We start from the raw sequence: 19,872 nt of genomic DNA on the forward strand, positions 1-19,872 counted from the left end.
AACCAAACGTTTTAGCTGCTTTCAAAAGGATGCAAAAGTGAATCACGCATTTCTGCAAAAGCTCTGTGGACCCCTCCTCTCCTCATCCTGAAAAAAACATGCGGGGATCACTTGCAGCATGTTTGAACAGCAGATCAGGGTAGCAGGGCAAAGGGTCTTCATCTGAGATCAATATGCAGATATAATCAAATTAACCTGAGACCCTCTTTTCTTGCAAGCAAACTTCCTTGATGATTTTGCTGCAATAAACTGAAAGCATGATAAATCCCACTGTGAGAATGTTTAGAAGTGTTACTAAATCACAGAAAGCCTGAGACTGCAGGCATCTCTGGACATGGCGTAGCCCGACCCCCTTGCTGAGCTGGAGCAGGCTGCTCAGGGCAGTGTGCAGTTGGGTTTTGGATATGTCCAGGGACGGAGAGTCCACAAGCTCTATGGGAAACCTCCTTTGTGCTCAAAAATCTACATAGTTAAAAAGTGTTTTCTTATGTTTAAATGGAATTTCCTGTCTTTCAGTTTGTGCTCATTGCCTCTTGTCCTGTCGTTGGACACCTCTGAGGAGAGTCTGGCTCCATCATCTTTATTTCCCCCATGAGTTATTTATACACATCAATAACATCACCTTGGAGCCTCAGCTCTCTCAGATGATCCTCATAGGAGAAATGCTCCAGTCCTTTCATCATCTTTGTGGCTCTGCTCTGGACTCACCTCAGTATGTCCATGCCTTTCTTTTACTGGGGAACCCAGGACTGGACACAACACTCCAAGTGTGGTCATCTTGAGATATTATTCCACTCCTTTGGATGTTTTAGTGCAACTTCTTGTGATCCTGCTCAACCTCCAACAGCCCTGACCTGACAGAAGCAGGTAAATGCTCAGCAAACAACTAAAACCACAAAATAGCTATCACCTCCCCAACCCTGCCCCCGTCAGTTTTGCTTACAGCAGCTGGACAGAAATCAGGGATGTCAAGTCCCGTGAACAAGCTACAGCACAAAGCAACCATGCTGCACCTTCATTTAAAAGAATTATTCCAGAGAGCATGACTAGGAGTCTGGAGGGAGATCAGTCAAGTGGACAATAATTCTTAAATACAGCAAGAATCTTCACCAGTTCTATCTGCCCAGATGATTTTCAGCACAGGGAGACAGCCTAATGATATTGATACACAAGTCTGGGCACTAAGGGAATTAACACCTAAACTTACTGAAATATAAGCGATTTTATCACGAATATCACAAAATTTCTTGTTCATAAAGTCTTTGCACCTAGAACAATGTGACAAAGGGAAATTCTTTGTTTGTGTTCATATTTCAAAAGAAAGTTTTTCACCTTCCCATCTGTGGAGAGAAGATAAAAGGCATCTGTTAAAAGAACAGAGAGGAAATAAAAAGAGCTTCATATTTAAAAAAAAACATATTTTAAAACATTTTAAAGAATGCCACTTTCAAGATTTTTGAAATGTTGATTCATCATGCTTGAGCTCTGTTTCATTCCTTTTTCAGATCTCCTAGACAGAAAAATTAACAAGTCACATACTGCTTTACCAGCATAAAAAGCTGTCTTGTCAATCACCACCTCGTAAGTCTGATTAATGGAAAAAAAATGAGAAAAAAAAATGTGCACGAAGTTCTAAAACTTCAAGAACTGATGGTTAAAAAGCAAGGTCTTGGTTCAGAGTGTAGGGACTTCTGTGTGCAAAATACTTGTTGCTAGTGCTGAACTAGGGGATTCTTAGAAATTTTATTTCATTGTATGAGCAGTTCTCCAGCAAAGAGACACTACTTCTTTTACTCTGCTTTCATAAAACAACTGATTACACTGGCACAGAGGTTCAGATCTATGTTTCCTTGGTCACAGCACCAGACAAAGGATTTAAAGATCAAATATTATTAAAAAAACGAGCTGTTTATTTCCTGTTATTCAGCTTCTAAGATTAGAGGATAAAGGGACTAGATTAACTTTATTTGGATGCTGGTACAGCTTTCAGCATTTTCATCAAAACTTACCTCAAAACTCAGTCAAATTTATTTGAATAAAAGGAAAACTTTTACAGAGACTGAATGAGAGAGTCAAAGGTGAAAGACAGTGGTGTAAATTTTCAAAGGCACACAGACATTCAGGGAAAAGGAACTGTTTCAGCCTTGGTTTTATGTACAGCCTCCCTATACAAGTTTTTTAGAGGGAATAAATACTACATTTTTAAAAGATGCAAATTATACTGAATATAGAGGAACTGCAAATACCAGTTAAAGCAGACTAAAGTCAAGTCTCTTTACAACAACAGAAAGACGGATTTATAAAAATAACAGAATTAAGCCATTTTTCCTAAGAGACCCATTTAGTACAAAGCTTCTTATATGCCATGTTTCCCCAGGGCAGTGCACCCAGGGTCACAGGCTTTTGTGGACTGCAAATGTGCCATCACAAAGATCTGAGAAACCATCTCGGTTAATCCAGTCATGGGTGGACTGATAACAGACATATTGGTGGGAAGAAGACTTTTGGTTTCTGTGAGTTTTGGATCCCACTCTCAACAATTATTTCTCTTGGTCTATAAGGAGATGGAAAGAAGAAGTTGGACGTTTCTCAAATGACTGTGACAGGCAGAGAACAGTTTGTTGATGCTGATTCATGTTAATGTGAAATTATTTGCTATTCCCTAGAGCCAGTACACTTCTAAAGGATGAGCATGAATAAATGCCACGTGATCATATAGTCCAGAGAGAACTCACTGAAGAAGGAAAATGAAGCAAAACCCAAAAAATCACCTTTACCAGGGTGTCACAGGGGCCAGGAGCACTGCGGGCTCCCCTGGAGCTGGCAGGGCAGGATGTAGCAGCCAGGACCAGACCACCACACCACCATGGGCCAGGGTAGCTGGGGGCAGCAGACACCTCCCTGGAAACAGGGGTGGGAGAGGCTGGGCTGGGACGTTGGCCTGTGGGTAGGGGTCAGGATCAGGCTGTTGACGAGACGCAGGGCCAGGCAGCCGCACCATTGGAGTTTGAAGGCAATTTGTTTGAGAAAACGCTATCAGAAGCAGAACAACTTGCATAGTTTTTGTCTTTCCCCTGCATTTTTTTAGATACTAATTCCTATAATACTTCTCTCTAAAAATACAACTTTATTTTGATTGTTAATGCACTGAGGAACATCACTACAAATAGAGCTTGCAAAGTCATTCAGTGCATCCTGCGATGGCACAAAGAAGCCCTGAGGCACAGGATTGCAAAGCCAGGACAGGCTTCCAGTCACGTTTTCCAGCTACACACTGTGAATTGCCTAAATCCCGTGTTCTACTGCCCTCTGCCCTCATTACGAGTGACTCGGAGCTGCCCATAGAATCACAGAATCACAGAATCGACTGGGTTGGAAAAGACCTCAGAGATCATCAAGTCCAACCCTTGGTCCAACTCTAGTCCGTTTATTAGATCATGGCACTAAGTGCCATGTCCAATCTGAGTTTAAAAACCTCCAGGGACGGCGAGTCCACCACCTCCCTGGGCAGGCCATTCCAATGCCTGACCACTCTTTCTGTAAAGAATTTCTTTCTAATATCCAGCCTCAGTTTCCCCTGGCAGAGTTTAAGCCCATGCCCCCTTGTCCTATTGCTAACTGCCTGGGAGAAGAGACCAATCCCCACCTGGCTATAACTTCCCTTCAGGTAGTTATAGAGTAATGAGGTCACCTCTAAGCCTCCTCTTCTCCAGACTAAACAACCCCAGCTCCCTCAGCCTCTCCCCATAGGTCTTATGCTCAAGTCCCTTCACCAGTCTTGTTGCTCTTCTCTGGACTCGCTCCAGCACTTCAATGTCTTTCCTGAACTGAGGGGCCCAGAACTGAACACAATACTCCAGGTGTGGCCTCACCAATGCAGAGTACAGGGGAAGGATCACTTCCCTTGTCCTGCTGACCACGCTATTTTTGATACAGGACAGGATACCATTGGCCTTCTTGGCCACCTGGGCATCCTGCACTCACAGCTGCTGTGCACTGGGCATCCGCTGCTGCTGGGGATGAAAGCTCCCCATCCCTGCAGTGGGGCTGCCGGCATGGTTATAACACCCCTGTGTGCAGTCAACATCCGTGGGTCCTGACCCCCCCGACCTGCTCCTCTCCTCATTTTGCTCTTCCCAGTGTTACTTGCATTTCCACTGCTGCCATTTTTTGTTTAGTGAGAAAAGTCAGTCAGTTTCTTCAAGAAACACCTTCAGACTGCTATGCAAATTTTACCAAGACTTGACCTGATTAATGCATGGCCAGAAGTATCAATTTCCAAGGACTTCAGTTACCTCAGAGGTTTCAGATAAGTGACTTTGTGGCTTTTGTCACTCAGGTCAACCTAGCAAATAATTACTTCAGGATCTTTACCTATAATATAGCAACATGGTATTACAGAAACGATACATTGAAGAAATGGCCTAACAATTCCTCCATTAAAAGCTGTCATCAGGTAAGGCAGATCACAGAATGGCTGGTGTTTGAAGGGACCTCTGGAGATCGTCTACTCCAACCCAGATGCATGTACATGTTCCTTAAATGACATGTGCATTAACAGTTTTACAGATGCTAGGACACAGTCTCACGGGCTTTTGTCTCAGAGTAGATGTCAGTTTAAGGAGTTCCCATCCCAGATGTAGGGTCTTATTCTTTCCCCTGGGCTGCTCCTCTGTTACACTGACACAACTGTTCAGTAAGGCTGCACAGTGAGCAGCACCTGAGTTAAAGCAACTCTGTCAAAAGGGAAAATGTTGTGTACCTCAAAACCCACTTAGCTCACTGACCAATTTAACGTGCCCACTGTAATGTGCTGAGCCTGTTTTTTTGGGTGGGCGATGCTTCAGCCTCCACTGTGTCCAGGGAGAGTCTACTATAACTAACAGAGGTCTTTACTCCAGTGGAGAAATCCATCTTCTCAGAAAGGCTTCAGCATAGTTTTAATCTTTCACTAGCTCTTAAAAACTTAGGCATGAATTTGTGTGGCATAAAATTACTGTATTACTAGAGAAATACATCCCGCTTTGCTGATGTCCTCCCATCAAAAATACATAAGCAAACTTGATTCCTGCTCTCACTTAAAATGGAGATGTTAAAATGTCCACCCAGTCCTTTGTGATGCCCTGTCTATTCTTCCTTCTCGCCTCACTACTACAGCTATAGAGAGAATCATATTAAGCAGCTAGAAAAAAAGAATTTGGAATCTACAATGCCCACCAGGTCCCTGGCCAAAAGGCAGGGATTTAGAAGAGAACTTTAAAGGCCTTTTGTTCAGGCAGACTTACTGAATTAGTCCATTCAGGCTTCATGTGCACTGGAAGTGGTTTTTCATGGAATGAAAACATTTAAGTGAGGAAAATGTTGATGGCCAGTGATTTCATCAATACTTCCCACTACTTAACTGTGATTTTTCTTGCAAGAAATTCTATGCAGAGACCTCATCCACTAAGTCTCCCATATCATTTTCCAGTTATTGCCTTTCCAAGGATGGTCTTTGTTACCTCCACCTACTGGTAAAAAAAGAAAGAGAGGCTTCTTATATATGTACATACATACATACATGCTGTGCATATGTACACTCACAAGAAATAGCAGCACGGTGCTTTTCATTTTCTCTGTTCACATGGAAATACCCTATTACACATGATAAAACCTTCACAAGCCAGCAGTTTTGATGCATTTCTGAGTCAGAAAAACTTGCAGCACTGCAATAACAGCATACGTAAAACTTGACAAAAGAAATCACCTCTCAATTAAATTTTGCAGTATACAAGTTTAGGCAGTCTACTAAACTATTTAGAGAGCTTTTGCTCATTCTTTGCAGATGGCCCCTGAAAATCATATCCAGATATGACAGCAGTGTGTACATTGTCAGTGTTAGCAAAATAAATATTTTCAATAACATAAATAAATCAAATGAAAAGGAAATATTGAGTCAGACCATCATACAGTATAAAGCAACACAACACTGTTCAGGAAATTATTTTAAATTCATTTAATAATCTAGGAATGGGTGTTATACACATAGGACGGAGAATGATGGGCTAGTCATTTGGAAATATTTGGTCTGATGTGGAATAAGAGAACATGTTACAGTGGGCTGACAGAATACAAAGATTCTAATGTATGGCATGCAGTTCTTCACAAAGAAGGGTGCCAAGCTGCTGTAAACACTTCCCGTCATCATTCTATTCTTTCTGAGCAATACTGCTTCAATAACTAAGAGATTTTTAGTGTTACACATTACTTATGCACTTCGTGATCAGTTTTTCTCTTAGCTTGAAGCCTTTTGGGATACTGAAACATGTTTTGAACACTGTCGAGTCAGATATCTACGGTAGAAAAACTTTCTATACTAGATTTTGAGAAAAGCTTTGTTGCTCGAAGAACTTATGAAAGTATATTTTTCCAAACATAAATGCATATTGGATTTTGTCAGTTTTGTTTTAGGGAAAACTTCATATCAAAACACCAAGAAACTGGGTTACCAACTTCATTGGATTTAATGACTTAGGTCACAATTCTTTATATAAAATAATATATCCTCCCTGTGTTTTTTGTAATATATATAAAGCACCTGTTCAATACTATTTTTCCCCACAGACCAAAAAGTATGTTAACAGCTTTGCTGCCAATACAACACTTGTTGGCTGTGAACAACACAAATCCTTTCTGTTCTCATTAAGTGAGGGAAAGATTGGGCTCATTAAAACCAGGCTGTGCTTCACAAGCAGAGCAGGACAAGAGAAAAGATACGAAAGAGACAGGGTCAGTAAAAGTGTCTGTTAGGTAAAGATGCTATTTATAGTTGTTTTCCTCCCTGCAAACCTCAGGATTACCCCAAGAACTGGCTGTAGTTTTAAAGACAAAGAGAAATTTCTAGTTATCTGGCAAGGCATATAGGGTGGTCCACGAGAGCAAAACACTGCTAGCAGAAACCTTCACAGGGAGACTGAGCCCACACCTAAAACCAGAGAGACAGTAGCAAGGAGGTATGATAAACAGCCACAGGAAAAGTAGGAAAATGAACACTAATTTGAACACCAGTGCAGAGACATCTGCCCTGTGAAGGTGCACAAGTTCTGTTTTTATGAAAATCTCATTAGTATTTACTGTAAGAGCAAAACAGCTCTAGCCTTGAAGGTAGGTCTGCAGAACCAAAATTAACATGTTGAAACCAAAAGTTCTATAAATTATCGGAGTTTGCCCATAAGAGAGCATCGATTTTCTCCCATAAATATCTCTACCACTATCAAACACTAAACTAAGAGAAGAGCAAGAGATCATGCAGGGAACAATGAAAAGGATGCCTGAAGTTCATTTTGCTGGAAAAATAAAAACTAGGATGGCAACCTTAAGCTTAAGTCAGAGCAGCAGCTAAAAATAGGTAGTCACTGTAATAGTGAGTTTGACAATTCCCAAGTAGCTTTGTGGACTGAACTTCAAATGTCCATGCCTCTGTTGGCCACCTCAGCAAGCAGTATCAGAGGATTGCCTTGTTCCACAGGGCAGTTGCTTAAGATTCTCATTCATTCTACATGAAGAGGCTGGAATTAGGTAGAGTGAGTTCTTTTACCATGGGCACTCAAAAATAAGATCACAGATGCTGAAAAAGAATGCTGGGTATCTCGCATCCAGGGCAGTTGTAATTTGGAATGTGGAACAGTGGTGCAGGAGGAGGTGCCTGGTGGTATAAACAGGAAATTATCAAGGAGTGGAGGAAAGGATATGTACTCTCTAGTTGGCATGAGTGTTAATGACCGTAAAATAATCTTTCTAGTCCTGATGTCCCTCCCAGAGAGACTGGGATCAGTGGGAGGAAGGGTCCACCAGGAGCCCCATGTCCTTGCAAAGTCAGCTCCGAGGAGAAGTTCCTGGGTCCTGGTGGGCAGCCAGCTGAGCAGGACTAGAGAGGTTCCTCACAAGGACAGCTGGGCAGCGGGGCTTGGTGGTGGCATCTCACTCCTTGCAGGGTTTCCAGCCCCAAGCGGATAACGCCCTGATCCCTGGTGTGACTCAGTGGCTGAGCCTGCTCTGGGCAGGGGGGTGGAGCAAAGACCTCCCAAGGTCCCTGCTGAACTGTTATGTCTTGTGATGATCCAATGTTCTCAGTTCAAGGAGGACACCAGAATACTGGAGAGGATTCCTGGAAGACCTGATTAAGGATGAATTAAATAATTGGAAATGGTGCAGTGTAGAGAAGGATTTTAAGGATCTCAATCTTTTTCTCTCATTAGAAGCAGGTTAGTCGATGCATTGGTCACTCTCCTTAAGTACCACTTAGGAAGCACAAACCTGATAACTGAGGGCTCTTCAGTCTGGCAGGAGAAGGTGTAACAGGATCCAATGACTGAAACAAAGAAACTCTTGGAAAGAAAAAAAATGGACATTTTTAAAAATTAACATAATTAAGTACTTAATCTGTGGAAATCTTCTAGTCTTGACAGAACATAAGTAGGCTCAATTATAGTTGGCATTTGAGCCTCTTATTCTGGGAACTTTAAGCATTGAATAACAGTTCTGTTTCACAAACAATCAATGCAGGATAGAGCTTTTCTGACAAAAAAAAAAAAAGATGCGTATCTGCCATTGACTGAAAAAATGCAAAAAAAAAAAAAAAAGGCATAGGAAGAAAGCCTATGAAGGGAAAGAAATCTAAGTCCGAAGGAAACAAAAGTATGGAGTTGCAGAGGTGACAGCTAAAACCTGACACATGGAAGACTGATAAAAGAGAGACTTGCACTAATTCACTTCATTCTGACTTTCTTGTGGTAGCTGTGTAGGGTCAACAAAAACATAGACCATCAGCAAATCAGGCCTTAGGTCTATAACTTTGCAGCACATAGCGACAAGGAAATTTGTGTGTGGCAGGAACCATATTTCTGTACTGAGAAGGTGTTACACCACTGGTATGGTCACTGGCCAGTACCACTAGAGGAGTACAATTTACCGTTGTTGTCAAGGCATAACAACAGCATACCCAAATCTGGGTGCACACGCAGAGAAGTTCTTTATTTTGTCCTGGCCTTAAACCAATGATGTGCAGGGCAGAACTGCACATTACAGTCCCATGAAAACTAGGTGGAAAGGTGAATCAGAAGGTTAGATAAATGACAGAAAAAGAAAACAGCCTGTACATGGTTAATATTTATTTCTAAGTAGCAGAAATACAACAGAAGAGAGCAATAATTAGCTGAAAATGTACAGTACTCATGTAAAGCACAGGCATTTGGGAGAAATAATGAGGAATTTCAATGCTGCATGCAGGTCTGAGCTGGAAGCAGAAGCTACAGTCAGCACCAGTCCCAATACAATAGTGGCATTCAGAATATATTGCGAGCAGTGAGTTTTCAGTGTGATCAGGAGTGTCTTTCCTGGTTCAGTCTTTTAAAAGACATAGAAAATAACTAGCAAACATTTCATTTGTATTATAGACTATGTTGGATGCTGCTTTAGCTACTTTAGAGGGTGTTAGTTTGGTGAGTCAAGAAAAGAGCTCTAACAGGGGAAACTGTAGAGCTGATGAAAAGAATTACTTCCTAGTAAGTGTGGTTTCTGGTGTGAAAAAGTTTGAGAATACATAGTACATTAAAAAAAAAAAAAAAAAAAAAAAAAAAAAGGTATATTTTAATTCCCTCCTTTTCATTACCATTTCCTATTTGCTAAGTGCTGCATGGATACCTAGTGAGCCAGAGGCTGATCTGTCACAGCTGCCATGCACTGCCATGCAGTACCACATCAGCCATGATGTGCAGCTGGTCAGGGTAAGTTTCCTAATAAAGCATCACGCAACAAGGAGCCTGCCGTATGAGCAGCTCTTGAACTGCCGCCATATCCTCTATAAGCTCATCCTTCCAGCAGCCCCAGTTATCTTTGGTGGATAATGATATTCCATCAAACTAGGCTTTTCAGACCCAAAAATGAAAGGGTTCCAGCTAAAGAAATCAGCGGAGTATCAGTAGTATGAATGGATGCAGTGACTTGTTTAGTCTGAATTGTATGTGCAAGTTGCAGTAGCCCCTTGAATTTCACTCTGGCAGCATCCCTCTGAAGCTGTTGGACTATGTGATAGGAAGGTCAGAGAAGCTGATTTTTACTTTCTGTTTAGTTTCTTGTTTTCCAGTCTCTGTAGCAATGACCTGTGTAAGGTTAGTAAAACCATGGACACATTAAGCTGCTACAAAATATTCCAGATGATGCACAATCAAAGAACTGACCAGTCTGTTTCGTATGTGGGTATAGCTCTGACAGCAAAGAATTTTTGTAAGATCGTGGTCTGTATTTCTCCTGTTCTTGAGTGATTAGGGCTTAACAGAAGCCTACTAAGATTAGGGACTTTATCCGTGATTCAATGCCAACAATCCTTTTTCTGCAAAAGCACAAGAACCTTGCCTATCAGCAGTGTTTCCTTCCTGCAAAGGACACTGAACCACTGCAAGATGATTTCTCAGTAACTGATTCTGCAGGGATTTTTTATTATTATTATTTTGTGAGTCAATGAGCAGCCCAAGTTTGGTTTAATTGCTACATTTTTATTTATATTAATTCAATGGATTTAAAAGGCTGCTGTGGCCAGAATGGAAAGGAGGTTGTTACACTATCAAATATTTCTCCTGTAGGCTGACAAAAAGAAGCTGTCTCTTAACCTGATAGCAGTGAAAGACAGCAAATGAATCATTGCTTGAGGAAACCAATTTATTTAGTCAGTCTGTGTCGCTGTTATTTATTACTTGTCAGCACATGCTGTTAGTCCAATTAAATATAAAAACCTGAAGTTCTCTGCCAGCCCTCCCCCTACCCTCATTTTTAAAAACACACAACAAACAAGAAAAATGACATGAATCTGCAGTGCTAAAGCAGAACCCTTTGGGTTTATTGTGCTTCTCTTGTTTTAATTAAGCTTTGTTTATTAAGCTTCTGGAGCTAAGGTATGGGGATTATTAATCTTCAGTAGCTAAAGATAAAATTAGCAGAGAGAGAAGACATTATAAAAGTACAGTTTAGAGTTCCCCACTGAGATACACATAAAAAAATGAAATGAATTAGTGAGACAAGTGTTGATTACAACATCTTCTCAACAAAAATACAGAGAGCTGCAAACAGTAAATATTTTCTCCCTTTTGCATACAAAGGAATAAGGAATGAAAAGTCCTAATTTTTATATATGGGCATGTATGTCATTTATAACATTAAGAATAAATGTACATGACATCTCACAATATAGTCACAAATGTACAAAAATGTCACATACATATCAGCGCTGCCTTTCCACCTACATCCATGTCCTTTGTTTCAGACTTGATGAGGGTAGATGGCAGAATCTTTGTTCCTCATGAGAGGATTCACTGTTCTTTGTTTAACAGTATAATTAACATGGAAAGCCTCCTTATAAACATAAACATAAAATAAATAATATAAATATAACATCTACTGGCCCATAGAAAATTTAGCATTTGGAGATTTGCTTGTTAGATATCATTGCTAAAGTAACAATAAATTAAAGTTGCTCTACCCCAGACGCTTTTCCAACATTAAACAGTCCAAATTACAATTCTAACCAGGTTTACATGTCAATTGTGCCAAACACTGCCCATTGATTCTTGACTCTGATTCCAGTTTTCAACGATAAGCACATCTTATACCCCAACAGCCTTCTTCACTGACCGCAGCTCTCACTCTGTTAATTCCCTTTGGCTTGTTGATATTCTGTGAAAAATATGGACATAGTTGTCTTTTTCTGCAGCAAGTGGAGGTATAATGAGGGGTTCAGTGTCTCCCTGTTCTCCACCTCTGTTGTTTATGGCTGGGCTTATTTCAGTGTTAATTTCAGTTTAGGGCTGTGGCAGTGGAGTAATGTATTTTCAAAAACGGGTCCAATAAAAAGTGTTTCGGCCATCCAAATCTTTGACATGTCATACCTTTCATGAGACAATAAAAAACTTAGCAAATTTCATTTCTCAGTTCTCAGACAATAATGTTTTAATTGAAACATCCCAAAGTAGCAGAAGTACAAGGAACAGGATTCAGCAGACTGGAGTGATCCAAGCCTGCAAACAGACATAGACCCCTGCAGAGCCTCATTATTGTTGCTGCAGGACCAAGATTTACCAACTGGAGATTTAGTAAAATCATGAGCTATCAATTCCTGTATCAGTTTATTTCACGAAATGAGTAATTTACTGATGATAAAGGTCACCATGACAAGACATGTAGAAGTACACTCTTAAAGCATTGAAAGCACAGAAATTGGGCAATGGGCTCTCCTGCAAAGCAGATGTAACTATCGTATTTTTGAAAAGAATATGCAGTAAAACAACTGATAAAGCTCTAGTATAATGTGACCTGACATCAGTTTTTGGCAAGAAGAGACATATTGGAATGGCCTAAATTCTACCTAATTTCCAATACCTAACTCTGTCTATTAGTGGGTTTTAGCTCTTTAGAGGTACCCACGCAATGTGAAAGAAGAGGCTCAGAAATTTAAAGGGAACTTAGATTGCCTAAATAGGGCCCTACTATGGTAGCTGCTACCTATTTTAGCTTCCTGGAAATAATATTAATAGCTCTATGGCATTTTAGTACAAAAATAAATTCCATAAAGAAATCAGTTTCTTTAAAACACCCTTTTTTACATAGTTTAAAAAGAAGGCAACCCATTAATAGAGCTGCTTACATCCACTGAGTATTTAAAAGGGTTCATAGAAACTGAAGATAGAAAAGACATTACCTGCCTTTACAATGACAGGAGGTCCCTTCAGTTGATTTTCCAATACTTATCCACTCAAGTTTCAGTATACCTCTATGTCAGAGTCCTGATGAGGCCTGAAAGCAAGTTGGAGGAGATATCAAACAATCTTAATTTTGCTCAGGATGTAGAGCAGGTGTCTTCCTAAAAAGATAGTTTAGGAAGTGCCTGTATTTGTGACAAAGCAATTCTGCAACCTGTAGCGATACAGGAACTGGCGCACCCAAAGAAACAGGGCACAAAAGCAGAAGCACTGGGCTATGCAGTATGCAGAAATTCCCCTTTATGGAAGAGAAAATGCTGTGGCCGCTGAATCTTGATGAAGAGCAAACCACATGTCCCAAATTCCAGTGAAGTGGGTTATGCACCCTAGGTCTGAAGTGCCACACAGGAACTGAAGGAACCAGGGTGCTGGTGTCAGCCTTTCCATTCATCTCAATGAGAGCACAGCTTCATCCTTACACTTCAACATTTCATCTAAGTGTACATACAACAAAATTTCCTTGCTCCTGGTTTAACATTTGGCTAAAATGCAAGTCATTCCCTTTTACTATTCTGTTCCCATCCCCTTTTTATGTAGGGAAAAGCAGTGCTTACAACTTGTTTATGCAGTTTGGCTTCTGCTCTTTGTATGTCTCTCTTTGAAAGGGACATTGTTAAACCAACACAGCCCCCTAGCGTGGATGCAATTCAGAAGTTTAATTTCCATGCAGTTATGAGACACTAACCAGAATACACATAGTAACAATCACAGTGATTTTAAAAAACAAAACAAAACAAAAGACAATAATCAGAAGTGTGTAGATTGGCAAATTTAATAGTTAAAGTAGTTTAAATTTGGAACAGATCAGCTGCCACTTTTTGAGTGAAGTTTTACATCACTTCAACAAGGTAATTAAATCATGGACCTTAATTCTGATGCCTCATGTCTTGTAGACTGGAAGAACCTGGGACGTCACTTGTGTAACTACCATTTTCAGCAGTTAGATTTTTCACTGCTTATTCTGCTGTACTGACACAGCAAATTGTATCAGGATGCTCATCCAGGTGGGGAGGAGCAAATGAACAGAATTTCCTGCTTGAATGAGCTTTCTGATGTGGTTCTCTGCATCCGCATAGAAACACTAGGAGGTTTTGGTAGTGGTAGGGTTGCAGGGGTGGCTTCTGTGAGAAGCTCATAGAAGCTGCCCCCATGTCTGATGGAGCCAATGCCAGCCAGCTCCAAGACAAACTCACTGCTGGCCAGGGCTGAGCCCACAGTGACAGCAGTAGCACCTCTGGGATAACAAATTTAAGAAAGGGGGGTGACAGAAAGTGCACAGCAGCAACAGCAACTGGAGACAGGAGCAAGAATATGCGAGAGCAACAGCTCTGCAGACACCAAGGCCAGCGAAGGAGGGGCAGGAGGTGCTCCAGGCACTGGAGCAGAGATTCCCCTGCAGCCCATGGTGCAGACCATGGTGAGGCCAGCTGTCCCCCTGCAGCCCATGGAGGTCCACAATGGAGCAGACATCCACCCACATTTGTGGGGGACTCCATGCCAGAGCAGGTGGATGTTCCCAAAGGAGGCTGTGACCCTGTGGAGACCTTGTGCTGGAGCAGGCTCCTGGCAGGACCCGTGGTATCATGGAGAGGAGTCCATGCTGGAGCAGGTTTTCTGGCAGGACTTGTGACCCCTCGGGATACCCAGGCTGCAGCAGTCTGTTCCTGAAGGACTGTGCCACGTGGAAGGGACATGCGCTGGAGCAGTTTGTGGAGAACTGCAGCCTCTGGGAAGGACTCAAGCTGGAGAAGTTCATGGAGACCTGTATCCCATGGGAGCGCCCTCATGCTGGAGCAGGGGAAGAGTGTGAGGAGTCCACCCCTGAGGAGGAAGGAGCAGCAGAGACAACGTGTGACGAACTGACCACAACCCATGTCCCCCATCCACCTGCACTGCACGAGAAGAAGATTTAGAGAAGTCAGGAGTAAAGTTGAGCCTAGAAAGAAGGGAGGGATGTGGGGAAGGTGCTTCAAGATTTAATTTTTATTTTCTCGTTATCCTACTCTGATTTGATTTGCAATAAACTGAATTAATTTCTCTAAGTCAAGTCTGTTTTGCCTGTGATGGTAATTGCTAAGAGATACTCTCAACCCATGAGCTTTTTTTTATGTATTTCCTCGCCCATGTTCAGCTGAAGAGGGTGAATGACAGAATAGGTTTGATGGGCACTTTGTGTCAAGCCCATCACAACATCAGTGGTAGAGCTGGGAGGAAACAAGTAGGCGACCTGGGAATAAGCAACCTAACCAAAATGCATTCATAGGTCCTCACCAGTATTCATATTCAGCTTAAATTTCTTTCCCAGTACTCTGTTTCTGCCTCTCTTTACAGACAAGCTTCAACATGTTTACACTAAACAAGCTTTTCTAGTCGTGCTTCATGTCTCTGTTCCTCTAGGGACCTCAGAAGTCTTTGTCTGCATTTGTTCCACTCCCAACAGATGTGGCTTTGATACAGACATGCAGAACTACACGGTCTTCTAGAGTAGTAAAGTCAAGATTTTGTAAGTAAATAAGACTCACTGGAGTCAGAAAATGGAAGATGTCATGCAAGGTCACAGATTTGACAATTCATGGTGTAAGATATTGATCTAGAACAACAGTGCAGAACCATTATATATAAAAGACAAAAACTCAGTTTGGAGTCTGAAAATAATCAAGAAGAACCTAATGAAAAAAGACGACATTTTCTCATGTGCTTAAGAAGGTGATGATGCAATGAATGAGCATGTGGGTGTTCTCTTTTTTTTTTTAACTGAGGTGATTACTTGTGCTCTACAGTTTAATAACCACACTATATTTACATTTATGCTTTTGGGGTCTTTCCCTGTCTGCATACAGAGTCAGTTTGATTAACTGGTATGTGGCTAAACATTTTTACAAGCTTCAGATTTTTCTTCAGCTTTTATGTATTCTTTTTACATATTCAAATATAAATGCCAAGAAAGGCCTATGAAACATGAGACTTGACCAAAAAAAAAATTAAATTTGGCCATAAATAAGGTAAACGAACATTTTTTCCCTCCATATATTGCAGATTGACTTAGCAATAAACATGAAGGTTTATATTACTGGGGCTAAATTGCAGGACTACATAATCAGTTTTTAATTTGGTGTCTATGCTCCGGAAGTTATGCTCTTCTTCTTTCTATTTGTGCATCAATTAACCACCTCCTCTCTCTTCCTGACTAAAGGACCTATTTCACAATTAATCTTCAATTATCATCTGTGAAAAGGGCATGTTTATCAGCATCAGTGATCTCATAAAGCTAAATCAACACTTACAATTTTGAGATGGGCATGCAAAATGCCATGTAACAACTCACTATGCACATACATGCACAAACCAGTCGCTGTTTTTCAGAAAAACCTTGACATGCTTTATCCACAGATGAAGTAACTTTGACGAGTGCTTTTGTAGACTAATATTTAAAAAAAGGATAGTAATAACCAAGGAACTAGTCTACAATCTTTAAAGCATGTAAGGAATCAGGTGGTGAAGAGACATTTCAACCCACTACAGGGTTCCCCCACAGTTGCTGCTGTTTGTGAAACTGTGGTCCCCCATCTCCAGATGGTGCTGCAGAGGAGTGATACCAGTGCTACCAGTGCCACCAGTGCTACCAGTGCTACCAGTGCCACCAGCTGCCTCACTCGGAGAGACCCACAGTGCGGTCGTGTTTAACGCAGCATTTCACAGTATCACAGTATCACAGTATGTTTGGGATTGGAAGGGACCTCAAAAGATCATCTAGTCCAATCCCCCTGCTGGAGCAGGAACACCTAGGTGAGGTCGCACAGGAACATGTCCAGGCGGGTTTTGAATGTCTCCAGAGAAGGAGACTCTACAACTTCCCTGGGCAGCCTGTTCCAGTGTTCTGTCAACCTCACTGAGAAGAAGTTTCTTCTCAAATTTAAGTGGAACCTCTTGTGTTCCAGCTTGATCCCATTACCCCTTGTCCTATCATTGTTTGCCACCGAGAAGAGCCTGGCTCCATCCCCATGGCACTCACCCTTTATATATTTATAAACATTAATAAGGTCCCCCCTTAGTCTCCTCTTCTCCAAACTAAAGAGACCCAGCTCCCTCAGCCTTTCAGCAGCATCCGGCTAGAACAACGGTATGTTAAACCACCTGCAGCGGTGATCTGCTTCCCTACGTGCTACCTTTGTACCTATTTGGAAGCAACCTGAAGTCAGCAATCAAAACTACCATTCACTGAGATTAATAATTACAATAACTTTAAACAGCCAAGAACATAATTTATAATATAGCTTAAAAAAAAAAAAAAATAAAAAGTTAGACAAGGCACTCTCTTAGGCAAAATATTTTTCTGAGAGCAAATACTGTAATGAAAAGTGTTACAAACAGAACTAATTCTTTCTAAGGAAATGCCTGTGATTTGTCTCTCAAAAGTGACATCTTGAAGTCTAATTATTATTCTCTGTGAAATCACCATAAAAATAACATAAAAGTCTCTAAACAGAAATATAATAATACAAACTTTTGGCTCTCTGAGGAGTCACATCTTTTTATTTACCTAATATAAGCACAATCAGCCCTCCTCCTCCTCAAAAAAACACTATGCATCATCTATAAGGACAGAAAAATTCATTAGAAAATATTTCTGTTGCATTCCAGGATATAAACAGGATCTTATTTCTCATGCTGACCGACATCCATTGCATATTTTTTCCCAACAAAATGGTTGATCACAAAACAGTAAAATTATTTTAAGGTTTCATAAATAATTCATGAATGCATTTTACATACAAATTGTCTCTTCCTCCAAGTGAAATATTAAATTCCTTTTTCAAGGAAAAAGAAATCAAAGAGATATTTAAAAGTGAACAACAAAACAGCTGTATAATAAATATTTTAAAAATACTGGACTTTTTCAACTGTGCAGTGATGCAAATCAGTGTGGGAACCCATATATGAATAACTTAGCTGATCTGGTTTTAGCCTGAACAGCAATACCACAATATCCTAAAAATGAATTAGCACTTATGTAATCAATAACATGGTCTCTCTTATGATATGTGTATATTTCATTTTATTTTGGTAAACAGCTTAATTTAATTCCTTCTCCCCTTTTAATTAAAAATTTAATTGGGCTGTAATTACAAGTCTTCTCTGTGATATGCACCGTAAACCTGCTTCATCTTTGGCACACTACATATTAAAATTAACATATGCCACTTCTTGATACAGACCTTGAAATAATAACCTTTGGCAGCTCAACACACTACAAAATGAACATCTAAAGGTGACCTGGGAAACCAATAGGAAAATGAAGCTTAGCTCAGAAACGAATCACCTATACCTCCAGCAAACAGGCAGCAGAACTATGTTTTAGTTTATCGTGACATCTAGCGGTATTTCCTTGCTGCCAACAACAGCAAATGTATCATTCCATGACACCAATGAACGGACTTCCTACATCTGACTGTATCAGTTCTTCTGCTGATGTAGGAAACGTATTTCTAATTAAACCTGATTTACATTCAGCTTTCCTAAGACACCCTAATTCATGCTTTACCATGGCATGGCTTCTGCATGAAGTAGTTTTCTGCTGTTCAGTGACTGGTGGAAACATACGGGAGCCACAAGGGAGTGGTCAGTCCGCAGGGAATCACCTCTGCGGGTGGTAAAACCACCAGTGTCGGGAGTACCCGTACAAAAGGAAAGACATGGGTCTAGAAACATTTGTCCTTTCAATCAACTATTACTGTATTGTACATTTTTCTTCAATATTAAGGACTCATTTTTGTGGGATTTTGTGCTGGAGAGAGCTCAGAGAAGGGCAGTGAGGCTGGTGAGGGGTCTGGAGCACAAGTCTGATGAGGAGCAGCTGAGGGAACTGGGGCTGTTCAGCCTGGAGAAAAGGAGGCTGAGGGGAGACCTTATCACTGTCTGCAACTACCTGAAAGGAGGTTGGAGCATGGAGGGGGTTGGTCTGTTCTCCCAAGTAGCAAGCGATTGGACAAGAAGAAACAGCCTCAAGTTGCACCAGGGAGGTTTAGATTGGATATTAGGAAGAACTTCACATAAATGGTTGTCAAGCATTGGAACAGGCTGCCCAGGAAGTGGTTGAGTCACCATCCCTGGAGGGGATTAAAAGACGCATCCATGAGGTTCTCAGGGACATGGTTTAGAGTACTTGGCAGTGTTATGTTCGAGTCAATGATCTTAAGTTCTTTTCCAACCAAAACGATTGTTTGATTCCATGATCTAACCAAAGCAGAAGCAAAACTCATTTTCACAGTCTCACGTAGTTCCACTAGCCCGTGAACTTACAAGACAGCACATCTAGGTTTTGCCAACTGTCTGTCATTACCTGCTTTTGCTTCTCTGTACTCAAACAAATCACAAGTTCACCAAACAGACAAATGAAATTAACTGACGACAACACACACATATTCTGAGATAGTTAAGTTACCTTTTGAATTGCATCTATATATTCTAACTCACATCCTCCATTTCCTAAAAAATAATAGAAAAATGTTGTTGCCACAGATAGCTGATTACAGTCAGGTGAAATTTACCCAGGTCACTGCCATCATTTAGTGAACGCACACTGTAATTTTCTCATCTGTATTTAATGAAGGCTTTAGTTTATAGTGAAATTTACACTGCACTGTTTTGCAACTGTTTTACTCACAATACTGTTCATTTCAGAGGAAATCAATCATAGTTTAAGAAATATTTAAGAAGTTTGTTTCAAAAGACAATGTACATGACTACCAACAAAGAAAAGAGAAAAGAAAAGGGTGGAAAAGGGGCTAAAAAAGAAAGGGGCAGGGGGAAGAAGTTGAAAAAAAAGGGGGGGGGAGGGGGGGAGACAAATGGGTTAAAAAAGGAGAGTGAAAAAATAAAATTATAAACCTTGCAATAAAATTCAAGACATAATATTTGAATACAAAAATGTCTGCATAATATAAAACTGCATGTGGAAATTATCTTTGCTACTGTTGCAAAGTATCTAATCTGGTTTCTAAATAAAAACCAGGAGAAAGACAGGAGCAATAATACATAATTTTACTTAACAAGGACTGCATTCGTAAACTTCATACATTTAAAA

This window comes from Streptopelia decaocto, assembly GCF_964273445.1.
Source record: "Streptopelia decaocto genome assembly, chromosome: Z".
NCBI lineage: Eukaryota > Metazoa > Chordata > Aves > Columbiformes > Columbidae > Streptopelia > Streptopelia decaocto.